At 37.9% G+C, this 14,885-nt stretch overlaps 1 protein-coding gene across 3 annotated transcripts in view; it reads right to left on the reverse strand.

The window, feature by feature from the left end:
• Positions 1–14,885, reverse strand: part of LOC129768003 (kinesin light chain-like) — a 350,655-nt gene that overhangs the window by 319,170 nt on the left and 16,600 nt on the right. For 2 of the 3 annotated variants that reach the window (XM_055769351.1, XM_055769353.1), the window contains exon 1: positions 12,624–12,853. The exons of the other annotated variant lie outside the window; for it this stretch is intronic. The gene's annotated coding sequence lies outside the window, so the exon portion shown is untranslated. Of the gene's footprint in view, positions 1–12,623; positions 12,854–14,885 lie in introns of those variants that run through there. 3 annotated transcript variants of the gene reach the window in all.

The following is a 14,885-nucleotide window of genomic DNA, read 5'->3' on the forward strand; positions in this document are numbered from 1 at the left end:
AATTTGAAACCGATTGGATTATTCTTAAATGCACGGACTATTTGCGCACCTTTGTTGACAGTTTTGACCGAGAGTCGAGAAACGATTTTTCATAAACGGCCATTCTCGCGATGTTTCATTTTTATCGCTGCAACTGTGTGTTAGACGAGTGTTTGATCCTTGTTAAATGGCGATGCACGGAAGATGCCTCTCGTTAAGTACTCATTGCAATGCGTGCATTGCTATAAAGAAACAAATTGCGACATATGACCAATTAGTGTATAGTTCTCGCAAAGGCAAGAAAGAATCGTTGCTTCTCGAAATGATTCTGCAAAACCACGCAAGTCATCAACAATTTAAAAAAAAGCGTAGTCCTACCTTCTAAGCGGTAGTGTCTCGGACACAACCCCTCGATTTTTTTTTACTTTTTTTGTTTGCCTACCACTACTGGAACAAAACAGGGAGGAGACTACCTTCTTATTCTACGTACTTTGGTCATCGCCAAAATAAACGGTGAAGTCAAGACGAACCAAGTTCCTTGGTTCATGATGCGACCGTTTGATTGATAAGTTGGTTAGGGGAGCGGTGTATGAAAGCAGTACAGAAGCAAACTTTATTCGAAGATAAACGTTTTGCGTATAGAAAAGACAAAACGTTTGCAACGTACAATGTCGTAGTGAATAGAATACACAGCACCGTATACAGGGTAACTTCGATATAACGTACATTTCACTTTCAAAATTGTACGTTATATCGGAGCATAATAAAGAACTCACAAACGTAGCCTATAATACATTATTGTGCTGCTGTTTTAGTAAAGTTAATGAATAAATTCAATCGAAAGATGAAGCCGCCTTTCTCATGATGTTTCCTTTCGTATTGTTGATTAAAGCTTGATTCACTTAGAATCATAGAAATCATAAAACCAGCTGTATTTGGTGATTGAATAAAGAAACAAACATGTTTAACCTTTTCATTACGGCAGTGTGCTCCGCCGAAGTGCTACCCCTGTACGGAGCATTGCGCCTAAAAGTATGCACATCGCGCTGGTGTGATCGAAGAGCAGTATGAATTTCATGTCGTCTAAAGACGACGCTCGTACACACAGCTCGTCGCGCGGATGTCGTCTATAGACGACGCTCGTAACGAAAGGGTTAAGCACCACAATACAGATAATTCATTGTTCTTTCAGAAAAAAAAATTCAAAAAAAAATTTGTTCACACTTTGGAAATGTGTGAAAATTTGGTGTACGTTATAACGAGGGTACGTTATATCGAAGTTCCCCTGCACAACTGTATTGTATTTTGTGTACGAAAATAGTATATTTTTAAGATTGCCACCTGTACTATATATTTTTAAGAGTGATTCACACACACTCATGATGGATCCATCTATCAAACATTTATTCAATGTAACCGAGAAACATGTTATTTACAAGTGGATGAAAAATCTTGCACGAGAATTGTGTCTGAAAATAAGCTGATATCATAATGATGAGTTTTGGTAAAAGTACTAGGGCCTTTGAAGTAATTTAAGTAATTTTAGAGGGTATATTAGAAGATAAGTGATTTTCAGCACTTTTGGCTGGTTCGTCACTTTTGCTTCCATTTTTGGAAGAATATCGGGAGTGAGAATTGAACTCGTGATCTTGAGCGTGAGTGGTATGGATGTTACCACTACGCCAGATCGCCTTCTAGAAGACCAGTTCTGAGATTGGACCCATGAACGTGCGTTTAGTAAGAAAACGTGAATGTGAAAACGAAAACTAAATTTTGGGCGGGACGAAGTTTGCCGGGTCATATTCAATAAATTTAGTTTGTACACCAGTGGCCAGATAATGCGGAAGATAAAAACAAATGAACATAGGGCCCTATTCCAGAAAACGAAACGAGCAGACGAGCGCTCGTCTCGTTTGTTTTCATATTCCAGAAGCCGAGCTCGACTTAAAACAGACGAGTAGCTCGTCTGGTTCGACGACCGTTTGGCCGTGCTCGTCAATTAATCAGTCGAATCGTCTAGTTTGTTTGATGTGTTTGTTCACCTTGTTGATTGGAAACATCGGTATTCCTCTGCTCCGCCTTTATCTTCAAAAATGGTTTCACGGCTGAACTAGTATGTATGTCATAAGGCATAAGCAATGTATGTTTTCAACTGCAACCATCAAATTCAATTCAGTAAATGCTAGATTTTACTGATTTTCAAATGTGCCTCTTCTAAACGACACAACCAAATGTACACATTGAACTCATATTCAGGGATGCTAGATGACTGTTTTGAATATATTAACACGGCACGAAAAGGATGTTCACATATTGAACGAAAATGAGTAATGAGTAAACAACTACTTTATTGGAAATACATATATATATATATATATATATATATATATATATATATATATATATATATATATATATATATATATATATATATATATATATATATATATATATATATAAATTTAAAACTTTTCTCGATAAATCGTTGATTAGGTGAACAAACATTGCCCCAAATAAATCCATAATAACAAAACGTCTGAGTGATGAAACCATATGCTCGAGGAAAAATATCAATGAAACCAAAAGATTTATGAAACTTATTCCTTTTTGTTATGTTTTATTAATATTTTGGCACTGAGAAAAGAGTATCGATTGATCAATTTTAAAATTGTTCGTTGTTTTTCTCAAAACAAAAACATGTCGTCTCATCTGACATCACTGATCATACCGAGAAAAACCAGCCAGGTGCTATGATTGATGCTAGGATCGTTAGCAAAATCTCAAGCAGAACTGTCAGTGGGATACCCAATTCATATGAAAACAAAGGGAAAATGTCAGTGGGATACCCAATATGTTGGCTCCTGTCGGTTCAATGGGGGTTCTCTAAAGACGTCACCCGGCTGAGAAAAACTGACTGAAGTCTCTCCAGTCTACCAAATAAAACATTTCAATGAAACTCGTGTACTGGAATGGGATATTTTGCTCGTCTCGACAGTGACTGAAGCCGAGACGAGACGAATTGCTCGTCTCGTTTTCTGGAATAGGGCCCATAAGCCTACCTCTAACTGACAAATTTCGGGAAGTCCTAGAAGACCATAGAATTCGCATCCACGAATAATCCGCCGGCTTCTACTGGCTTCTACTGTCATTAAATCTTGTTTGTCTTTCATAACCTTACATGTTATGTATCATTAATTTTTAAAATAATACCGTCCAGTACGACACACATGTCTAGATTTAATACGGCCGCAAAGTTAAAATGTGCAGCTTTTTCGAAATTATATGAGCACTGACAACGAATGAGTACATAATTTCCAACCCTTTTTTTCTCGTCGAAACACTTCTAAGTTAAGACACGTTGTGAAAGAGCTGATCCAAGACGCAGATTTTCGTCAAGACCATCACACTTTAGGTCGAGCCATCGGACAATATCGAGTTAGGGAAAAGATCCAGGACAAAGAAGGAATCCCACCAGTTCAGCAGCGTATTATCTTCACCGGAAAGCAGCTGGAAGATGGACGCACCCTGTCCGACTATAATATCCAGAAGGAAACCACCCTTCATCAAGTGCTGCATCTGCGAGTTGGTATTATTGAACCTTCTCTGCGTATCCTGGCTCAGAAATTCAATTGCGACAAAATGATCTGTCGCTAGTGTTACGCCCGTCTGCACCCAAGAGCAACGAACTTCCGTAAGAAGAAGTTTGGCCACACTAACAATCTGCGCTCAAATAAGCTCGATTATTGCTGTTTTGTTCTTTGACTGGTTATCACCATCTGCCGGTCCCAAGGCGCAAATTTTTCATGTTTACTAGTGGAATAGAATCCAGATGGATTGAAAATGTCCCGAGGATATAATAAAAAAAATAAAAAAAATATTTACGATTAAGGAAGCAATGGGGTTTATGTCACGTAATTAAATAAATTATTTTGTGAGGAGATGCGGGAACGACGGAGCGAGCTGGACATGTTCGTTTATGCTCCGCTTGCGAGTGTCGATTTCTATTAAATTCGGTCGAAAATATTTGTGAATACTGTGAAAATGTGTTGCCCACCTCGATGAATTCAATCCAATTGAATTACTCGAATTTCATGGATGATTATCGATGAATATTAAATTAAAAGACAATTTTCCATTGTTAATTTTTCGTTCCCTTATGTGTAAGGCCGAGGACATAGTAAACGCGGTGCGGTGCGGTGCGATGATCGCTTCAGATTTGATGTTTCATTCCACTCCATTCCACATGTAAAATGTAAAAACACAGCACAAGGATGCCAGATATGATAACATGTCTTCATTTTGTAAACTGTTGAGATCGTTTTTATCTGTGAACATGGTAAAAAGCCCTTAACGTAACGTTTTCATTATATGCATTATGTAAATTAGAAAAAAGTTATATTATTCATCGAAAAAAAACGAAAATAATAATTTAATAAAACTCAATTTTTATTTCTATTCGATGAGTTCGATTGTGAAGATATTTACGAAAATCATCAGGCAACCACCAGTATGTACTTAAATTTGACTTAAAAAAGGGAAACTTGATAATCGAATGCCTTTTTCATCCAGACATGCCGTTCATCGTAGTGGAAACCGATAATGCTTAGGGCGGGAAGGAGCTTTCCGTCGTCCCGGAGAAATGGACCCAAGAGCGGAAAAATACCAAGAGCGGAAAAATCATTTTCTGGCCGAATGCGTAAAACCTCGCTGAGCAGGAGAGATTGCTTCGGGATGAAAACAGCTGCCCGAAAAAGTCGTGGCTGAAATATAAGTGCACGGTAAGGCGCAGCCCGATGAAATCCTTTGCCGAAGCGAAGCGTTTATTGGAAGAGCTGTCCGGGGAATCATCTTCTGACGTTACAGAGCTGGTACGTCGCAAGAGAAAGGCGAATAATCGGGAAAACAACTTCCAGAAAATGCTTGTTCTGGAAAATACGCTTCCTGCTACCCACCAAACAACCCCGCAGACTATGAACGTACGTGATGAAATCTTCCTTCCAGTAGCAGCATCATCCCAAGCCACACCAGCTGTTGTCATTACGCCGAACTCTGAAACCAACTTCCATCAAGAAATCTCCCCGCAGGTAGCAACAGCTCGACCTCCACAAGAAAATACAACATCCACTAACATTCCTCAAACAGTGGATGAGCCGGTTACTGTTGTTGGATCCAACCATCAGGAATCAAACGAGCTTATTGGACTTCTTCAGCAGATAATTACACGGCTGAATCAGCTGGAAAAGCATGTTGCGGATATTTCAACCCAAAATGAGTTCATCTTGGACTCCATCCGAAATTTCAGTTCCCGTATGACAAGCAACGAGCAGCCACCGTCATTTCATTTTAATCCCATTGAAAATGAGCAAGATCTAGCTGATCTGGAAGTGAAGCTGATGGATAACAACTTCAAATCAAATATGGTAAGTAATGAAATTCAAATTTTGCTGTTCAGTTTGCTGTATTGAACTGTATACCTTTAGGTTAAATGGTCAACAGTCTCCCAAGAGTCGTTATATTCGCTGGCATCATCATCGGAATTGTCTTGATCGGACGGAGATGTGTACATCGGGATATCGTCGTCGGTTTCCCTTTTGTTCGGACCGGTTTTAGACGTAGTCGGTTCTTGATTTCTTACAAAAAGTAAAGCGTGAATGTGAATAGAGAAAAAGCCATGAAATTGTTTATATTACCAGTATGCGATTCATTTTCCTTTTTCATATTTTTTTTAAAAAGCTTGAAAATAGCACTGTAATGTTTGAACGTATGCACAACATTTGTTTTGAAAACAATAAAGTTGCTTAGAAAAAAATTGGTGACCTAATTCTGAACTAGAACATTTAGAGTTCACACCGAACTTACATTATTTTAATTCTATCAAGTTGTTATAAAGTACCCATCAGAACTTAAAGAATACTTTCAAGTTGGAAAATAGTTCTGACATAGATTCATTATGAATTTTCAAGCTGATTAAAAGTGCGAAAAGCACTTTCAATGGAACTTGCTGTTTGCGTTTTCTGAAGTTCGAATCAAGTACAATCGATACTTGTTTTTTAACTTCAAAGTTCCAAAGAAGTAGAACGAGAAACCAATATTGAACTTTCAAGTTTCTTTGAAAGATGCTGTACTGTACTTTATTGAGATTGAAGTTCGATATGATGTTGTTATATCTTATTAATCAGCAAGAAAGTTCCATGGAACTCCATTCGAACTATATGTGAACTTGTAAGTTCAGTTCTTAAGAAAAAAACGAACTTCTAGTTGCTTGGGTAACCGTGTATTTGTGTTGTGGCTAGTGAATAAGGGTGATGCAGGTGATGTATTCAGCGTTACCAATGTTTCAGTTTAAACTGGATTCTTCCAGTTTTTTTTCTCGATCATTTTATGTAAAATAAATTTACAATGATAAATATTATGGTGCAACTTGGAAGAATTTAGTGTTAATCCTTCAAAAACAGTCATAATTCCATTAACCAGACAAAGAAAGTATAAGATTCCACCTCTTAGATTGGGAGGTGTACAATTGGAGCTTTCAAAACGAACCAAATATTTAGGTGTCGTGCTTGACCAAAAACTAAATTGGAACGACCAACTGGAGTATGCAATATCTAAAGCCCAGACTGCTCTCTGGAGTTGTAGTAGTATATGCTTCGCTAGTGTGGTGGCCTAAAACTACACAAATATCAGCTCAGAAAAAGCTCGATAAACTACAACGTCTGGCATGCTTATCAATAACTGGAGCAATGCCTAGCGCACCTTCCAAAGCCCTAGATGCTCTTTTATACCTTCTATCCTTGCACCAATCTATGCAACTTGAAGCGGAAAAAGGTGCTCTTAGGCTGAAACATATAAAACATTTTCTAGAAGGGCATTTACAAATCCTGAAAAATTTTCAACTGAACACTATAGTAAGCTTGAATGAAGACTGGATGGAAACAAAGATCAGTGTTCCCTTCAAAGTGATTGAATTCAATCGCGACGAATGGGAAGAAGGTGGTCCCAAAACTCGTCCAGGATCACTCTTGTTTTATACCGATGGATCTAAAATCGGTAAATCTACGGGAGCTGGTATTACTGGACCAGGAATCGACATGCCAATTCCAATGGGACAGTTGCCTACAGTTTTACAGGCAGAAATACAAGCTATCTAACATGTACAAATATTTGTTTGACTAGAAAATACAGGTATGCCAATATCTGTATCTTCTCAGATAGCCAAGCAGCTCTTAATGCAGTAAAAGCATACACATGTCAGTCAAAGCTAGTTTGGGAATGTATTTTATCCTTAAAACAACTAGCTGCTACTAACGAAGTTAACCTATACTGGGTGCCTGGTCACTGCGGTATAGAAAGTAATGAAAAAGCCGATCTCTTAGCAAGATTAGGATCTTCAACTAAATTCGTCGGGTCTGAGCCATTTTGTGGATTATCTACATCGTGCATGAAATCGGAGCTCAAAACCTGGGAAATATCAATGATTGAAGCCAACTGGAGGGCTCTATCAACGCCAAGACAATCCAAATTATTCATTACACCTTGTAACAGAATGACACGCAACCTACTCAGCTTGAATAAGGCAGATTTGAGTACATTAACCGGTCTATTGACCGGACACTGTCCAAGCAGGTATCACCTTAAAAAAATCGGAAAACTGGCAGATGATAACTGTCGTTTCTGCAATTTCGAAGCTGAGACTTCGGAACATTTACTGTGTCAATGCAGTACACTAATTCAGCGAAGACTGCGAATTCTTGGAAAGGGCATTCTTATGCCAAACGAGATTTGGTCTGCTGAACCAAAACAGGCAAGGAACTTCATAAAGGAAGTCATACCTTCGTGGGGGGATATGCAAAGTCCTGGTGCGACTATCACTTATTCCCTGAGTGATGGAACGAACTGACACTGCTGCATACATAGCAAACTGGAGTGCACTACAATAGATCAAACTAATGGTCGCAGTGGTACAATGCTCCTACAGAAGAAGAAGAAATATTATCTCTCCCTCCACCTACCTATTTATTGAGCAATTTTTTCTTGACATTTATCGTTCGACCTTGGATCGATCTCTTATTTCTTACATAGTCGATTCAGTATTGCTTCCATTTCCGAATGCAATACGGTTAGCGCGCAGCGCGTGTAGTGAAATTCTTCTGTTTTTCAGTCGTGTTTCATGTACCTCATGGACTTCTGCGACAGGCATCTTACATAGTCAATTCAGTATTGCTTCCATTTCCGAATGCAATACGGTTAGCGCGCAGCGCGTGTAGTGAAATTCTTCTGTTTTTCAGTCGTGTTTCATGTACCTCATGGACTTCTGCGACAGGCATTGAATGTGCTCATTTGAGTATTGAAACAAAATTATAGTAAGTTGTTTATGGTATTTTTGTTTGGTATTTTACCTCGTATCTTATGCTAATCCGTATATTTTTGAGGTATCGAACTATTCGCAGTTTTACGACGATCCATCAGCGATTTTATGAATATGAAGCGATAAATGCGAGACTCTTCAAGTTTTGCCCAAATAAAACCGTCCCTCAAATATCGTTTCACAGTAACTACAGGTACAGTTTTATGAACTCCATACAATTACTATACGAAGCTTCAAAGAAAATTTTATTTCTTGAGCATTGGAATGGATAAAAAAAAATCATTTTATATAAATCATAACCAATCTTCTTAAAATAAAAGGATTCTTCAGGATCCAGTTTTCTTCTCTCACTTTTTCATCTTTTTCATATCAAATTTCATGTTTAATTAGCTTGATATCGGAGCAAACATTTCAACAACAACAAAAACAATGAGTCCGCTTTCTCATTCCCCGGAATCGACCAATAAGAGGGAACAAGGTATTCAAGATTACCTTGGCATGGGTCCCCTCTCATTGCTCTATTCCGGGGAATGAGAAAGCGGACTCGCTAGCTAAGGTGGGCGCTTCAGAAGGCACAGTTTTTGAAAGGCAAATTGCTTATAACGAATTAAGTTGGCCAACTCGTTAGTTGGCAGCGCATGTGGAGTGACGATGAGTTCGGTCGCTGGTTACACACGATTATCACTAAGGTTTCGACGAAAGCTTGGTTTAAGGGATTGAATGTAGGTCGTTAATTCATTCGCGTGATATCTCGGCTTATGTCCAATCACTACAACCTAAACGCGCATCTCTATCGTATTGGGCTCGCAGCAAACAATCTTCGTGACATCGAGCATATTGTCTGGTCGTGTATCCGGTTCCATGCTGCTCGCTCTCAGCTCTCTAGAGCACTGAGAGCAAAAGGCAGACAATCGGATATCCCCGTCCGGGATATCTTAGGTAGTCGTGATCCTGATCTTCTGCTGTCCCGGTTTCATATCCCTCCTATCCGATCTATAAACTGTCCCGGTTTCATATCCCTCCTATCCGATCTATAAACTTTTACTTAGTCGCGGCAATACATACACACACTCTTTACAGATACACGGGTCAAAGGTTGTGCAGTCCACTGATCATTCAACAAGAGCCAAAGATTGTACCGCTCATGACAACTCTACACGAGCTGATGTTTGCGCCGGGCAGTGACCATTCTTTCCTGGATTCCTCGAGTCGAGAAGACGCACCACGCTAGATATGGGGTACAGACTAGGGGGGCGTTGCTGATTAATGGTCAGCTGCATCCCAATAGGAAGTAACCCGTGTCGGGCACACGTACAGAGCATTGAAGACAGCAACATCACAATCACGAAAACACTTGTAATACTAACCTCGAGCCAACCGCGAGTAATCGGTTACATATTACTAACATACTTATAAGGCAAACATTGTCTAAATATTGAACTCCCGGCCCCGTCAGGTTGACGCCATATGAGCCCTAATAAAAATATATATATTTTGGATAAAAAAAAAAAAAAATTCCGTATTACATTTGTGGTTGGTTTTTCCCTCGATTTGACTCCGTTTGATTTGCAACGGACACATATATTTTTTCACACTGAACGGAATTAGGAGTAGGAGTGCTTGTTTTGTGTTTATACTTTCTGCAACCACTCATCGCAAAACAATTGATGTTGCTGCATTTCTATTTCTGTCGACTATTTGTTGTTATATTTATATTCTATATAATTACCAATATCCACTAGCTAGCGAGCGTAGCACGCTTCGATAAGAATCGAAATGTTCAGTTTTTAGATTCATTTGCTTTACGATCCCTTATAACATAATACAAGTGACGAACATCGAAATATATAGTCAGTTTTAGCGAGTTTAGATGAATTTCTTCGATGACCTTCTCAGGTTAAGAATATATCGTAGATAAGAGGAATACTAAAAGGGTTTCCTAGCGACCTTCTCAGGTTGCCAAAAATAATGCCGAATAAAAATATATAGATCGAGCGTTTTTAAAGGAGTTTTATTATGACCTTCTCAGGTCAGGAAAAATATGTACTACGCACGATGAATAACGAAATGCATGTCCGATAAAATATATTTTATATATTTTCTTCAAATCTCATTAAGCCGAATAGTTGGAGTTTTCGTTTTTAGAATCACATCACTTACGGCAGTGAATCCTGATTTTTCTCAACCATTCTCACTAACAACTACTCCTTCCATGATAAACGCTAGCGAACCACGCTATAGAGGCGACCCTTATGGCCTTCGGGTGGCGAATATCATACTCACATTCCTTCCCTTTACCTGGTGACTGTAAGGACGTGGCCGACTTCGTTATTGACCATTTAAAGCTTGAATGACCGAAAATTTAACAACGAGAATGATTTGCTAGTCCCAAGCGTCATCCTGTGTGTTCTTTGTGCAATTTGGTTAGTTCAGGTCACGGAGAGCAACTACGAATTGTACAGTCTCAAGCTCAAGCTCAAGTAATTAAATGAATTATTTTGTTCAAGTTTTATTCATTTTGTTCATTGTATTTTTTTTATTATATTATGAATAGGCTGACCGAATAGTTCCGGACTAAAAACGGGACACGTAAGCAACAAAAACCATTTTTTTAGAGAATTTTATTGAGTGAATGAACGGCAATAAAACCAAACAATTAAACATTCTTAAACAGCCTACAAATTTTAACGAAAACTTGAGAATCGCTATATCGCTTTGGCTTAGAATTGTTGTATATGTACCTGCTTTGTTCTCTGCCAGGAAAGAATATTTAGATAATTATGATTTTTGTAAATTTTCTCATAAATTTTGTCCCGATCCAGATAAAAGTTCTTCTTCTTGAATGGCGTTAACGTTCCCTGTGGAACTTTTGCCGTCGCAACATATGCATTAACTAGCGTCATTCATTAATACTTAGTTGAGATTTCTTAAGCCAAATAACACGCCTTGAATGTATTCCGAGGGGCAAGCTCTAGAATACGCGTGACCACAGTGCAAGTCGAAGGAAATTTCTTTGACGAAAAATCCTCCGGCCAGAACGGGAATCGAACCCGAACACCCGGCATGATAATGTGAGACGCTAACCACTCGGCCACGGGTGCACTTCAGATAAAAGTTATATTTGACAATTATTAATGATTTCAATATTGAGTCGTGACTTTTCAGTTGTCCACATATTCGACTTCATTCCCGTTCCCACTTCACGGTGAAAACGGAATGAATGGTACGCCATTGAACTACGTTTTACGAGTTAGTGAAGTGTCAAAATTAACTATGGGTTTTCAAGCAGACTGAACTCCTTTCAAATGGAAATTATGAATGAAAACGACCTTCTCCGTTTCAAAATAGTGTGCAATGTGAATGGAAAATTTTGTGGTAAAATAATCTCTCACAAATATTGTATCTGAAGATAATTTTATATTATAATGATAAGTTTTAGTTGAAAACTAATTTCGTATCCAGATGTCAACACTGTACCGTTGTCATCATGGATACACTTTATTTCGTGTTCACCGTGAAGTGGAAATGGGAATAAAGCCGATTGCTCATCAATGAAAAATAATTTAAACTGATGCGGTACTACTAGACAAACATAAAATATAATAAGTAAGCTAAATTACACTATAGAAATTCATTTTCCATTTCTGAGAACACTTTTTACTAATGCTACTTTGAATGGTCAGTTAGAAACGAACTTTTATACAATCTATTTATATTGTCGTGTGTTTACTAGGCTAACTATTCGTTTTTCGATATACCCAACGGAGTATCGTAAAACTATCCACAGTTTAAATATATTTTGTTTACTGTGTTTCATATGAATGGGTTTTTGTTTTTGTTTTAGCGAGAAACAAAACACAGCTGTAACAACAAAGCTTATTTAGTTCGTATTATTTTATTTCTATGCACTCTCATGAAGTCTTTGTTTGACAAAAAGTTTCTCTAACCTTCACAATAAAATGTAGATGCAGGTGGATACAAGTTATTATAAAGACTTTCCCGAACTTTGTCAGTGAGAGGGTAGACTTTTAGTCTTTTGTTTTGTCTAGGCTTCCACATTATCCGACCACTGATGTACCCGACCTTACAGACATGATTTCTGAATTGATAAAACATAGTTTTCATATTTTTTTTGTTCAGACCCATTTTCATCCCGTATTACTTTATCCACGGTGATCTTGCCATTCAATTCCTTGTATAATCAAGGTTCTACTGTACTAAATATTGATTCCGTATTATGAAAGTAAAACAACACCAAAATAATGAAAAGAATACTTACATTACACTCGCTTTTTACTTATCGATCCCGCTGAAGAAATCTGGTTTTCCGTTAATGAGATTCACAAGGTTAATTTTAGGTTATTTTAACTAACAACATAGACAATGTGAATGAATCACCATCAACTTTCTCAATAGATTTAAAAAAAATTAAACTATGTTCCATCACGCATTTTTATATAATACTGGTAAACAAATAGCGCAACGCTCTTCTATGCCTGAATCAAGGCGTCTAGAAGTATATCCTGAGGTGGGCCAACTTGCTAAAACCAAGACGGGTCTATGGTACTAGGTGTGGCCGTTTCGTCACTAAGTTGGTTAGGGGAGCGGTATATGAAAACAGCCCGTCTCTTTCATGCTTCAAGCAAATATCTCCCCTTCTGCTTTTTACTGCTCCCATACCAACTTAGTGACGAAACGGCCTCACCTTAGCATATACTTCTAGGTGCCTTGGCCTGAATTACACAATGTCAGTCAGCACCTAGATGAAGAATAAAAGGTGGGAAGATTCACGAGTTTCAGTTGTGTTATACCAGGGACAGACATACAGCTGTACTTGCGCTGTAAGAGTACAGCGTTGTACAGGTACTATCGTACCATGACAGACATACTTTGGTTGTACATTGTACCGTATGTCAAACTGACAATCAGAAATTTTTTCCAATTTTCACCACATATTTCAATGAAAAAGGTTTTTATTTAGTGTCTAAACTATCAAACACAACAAACAAGTTTCCAATCTGAGAAAGAATATTTAGATAATTATGATTTTTGTAAATTTTCTCATAAATTTTGTCCCGATCCAGATAAAAGTTCTTCTTCTTGAATGGCGTTAACGTTCCCTGTGGAACTTTTGCCGTCGCAACATATGCATTAACTAGCGTCATTCATTAATACTTAGTTGAGATTTCTTAAGCCAAATAACACGCCTTGAATGTATTCCGAGGGGCAAGCTCTAGAATACGCGTGACCACAGTGCAAGTCGAAGGAAATTTCTTTGACGAAAAATCCTCCGGCCAGAACGGGAATCGAACCCGAACACCCGGCATGATAATGTGAGACGCTAACCACTCGGCCACGGGTGCACTTCAGATAAAAGTTATATTTGACAATTATTAATGATTTCAATATTGAGTCGTGACTTTTCAGTTGTCCACATATTCGACTTCATTCCCGTTCCCACTTCACGGTGAAAACGGAATGAATGGTACGCCATTGAACTACGTTTTACGAGTTAGTGAAGTGTCAAAATTAACTATGGGTTTTCAAGCAGACTGAACTCCTTTCAAATGGAAATTATGAATGAAAACGACCTTCTCCGTTTCAAAATAGTGTGCAATGTGAATGGAAAATTTTGTGGTAAAATAATCTCTCACAAATATTGTATCTGAAGATAATTTTATATTATAATGATAAGTTTTAGTTGAAAACTAATTTCGTATCCAGATGTCAACACTGTACCGTTGTCATCATGGATACACTTTATTTCGTGTTCACCGTGAAGTGGAAATGGGAATAAAGCCGATTGCTCATCAATGAAAAATAATTTAAACTGATGCGGTACTACTAGACAAACATAAAATATAATAAGTAAGCTAAATTACACTATAGAAATTCATTTTCCATTTCTGAGAACACTTTTTACTAATGCTACTTTGAATGGTCAGTTAGAAACGAACTTTTATACAATCTATTTATATTGTCGTGTGTTTACTAGGCTAACTATTCATTTTTCGATATACCCAACGGAGTATCGTAAAACTATCCACAGTTTAAATAGATTTTGTTTACTGTGTTTCATATGAATGGGTTTTTGTTTTTGTTTTAGCGAGAAACAAAACACAGCTGTAACAACAAAGCTTATTTAGTTCGTATTATTTTATTTCTATGCACTCTCATGAAGTCTTTGTTTGACAAAAAGTTTCTCTAACCTTCACAATAAAATGTAGATGCAGGTGGATACAAGTTATTATAAAGACTTTCCCGAACTTGGAACGACCAACTGGAGTATGCAATATCTAAAGCCCAGACTGCTCTCTGGAGTTGTAGTAGTATATGCTTCGCTAGTGTGGTGGCCTAAAACTACACAAATATCAGCTCAGAAAAAGCTCGATAAACTACAACGTCTGGCATGCTTATCAATAACTGGAGCAATGCCTAGCGCACCTTCCAAAGCCCTAGATGCTCTTTTATACCTTCTATCCTTGCACCAATCTATGCAACTTGAAGCGGAAAAAGGTGCTCTTAGGCTGAAACATATAAA

Source organism: Toxorhynchites rutilus, chromosome 2 (genome assembly GCF_029784135.1).
Source record: "Toxorhynchites rutilus septentrionalis strain SRP chromosome 2, ASM2978413v1, whole genome shotgun sequence".
In the NCBI taxonomy this organism is placed as follows: domain Eukaryota; kingdom Metazoa; phylum Arthropoda; class Insecta; order Diptera; family Culicidae; genus Toxorhynchites; species Toxorhynchites rutilus.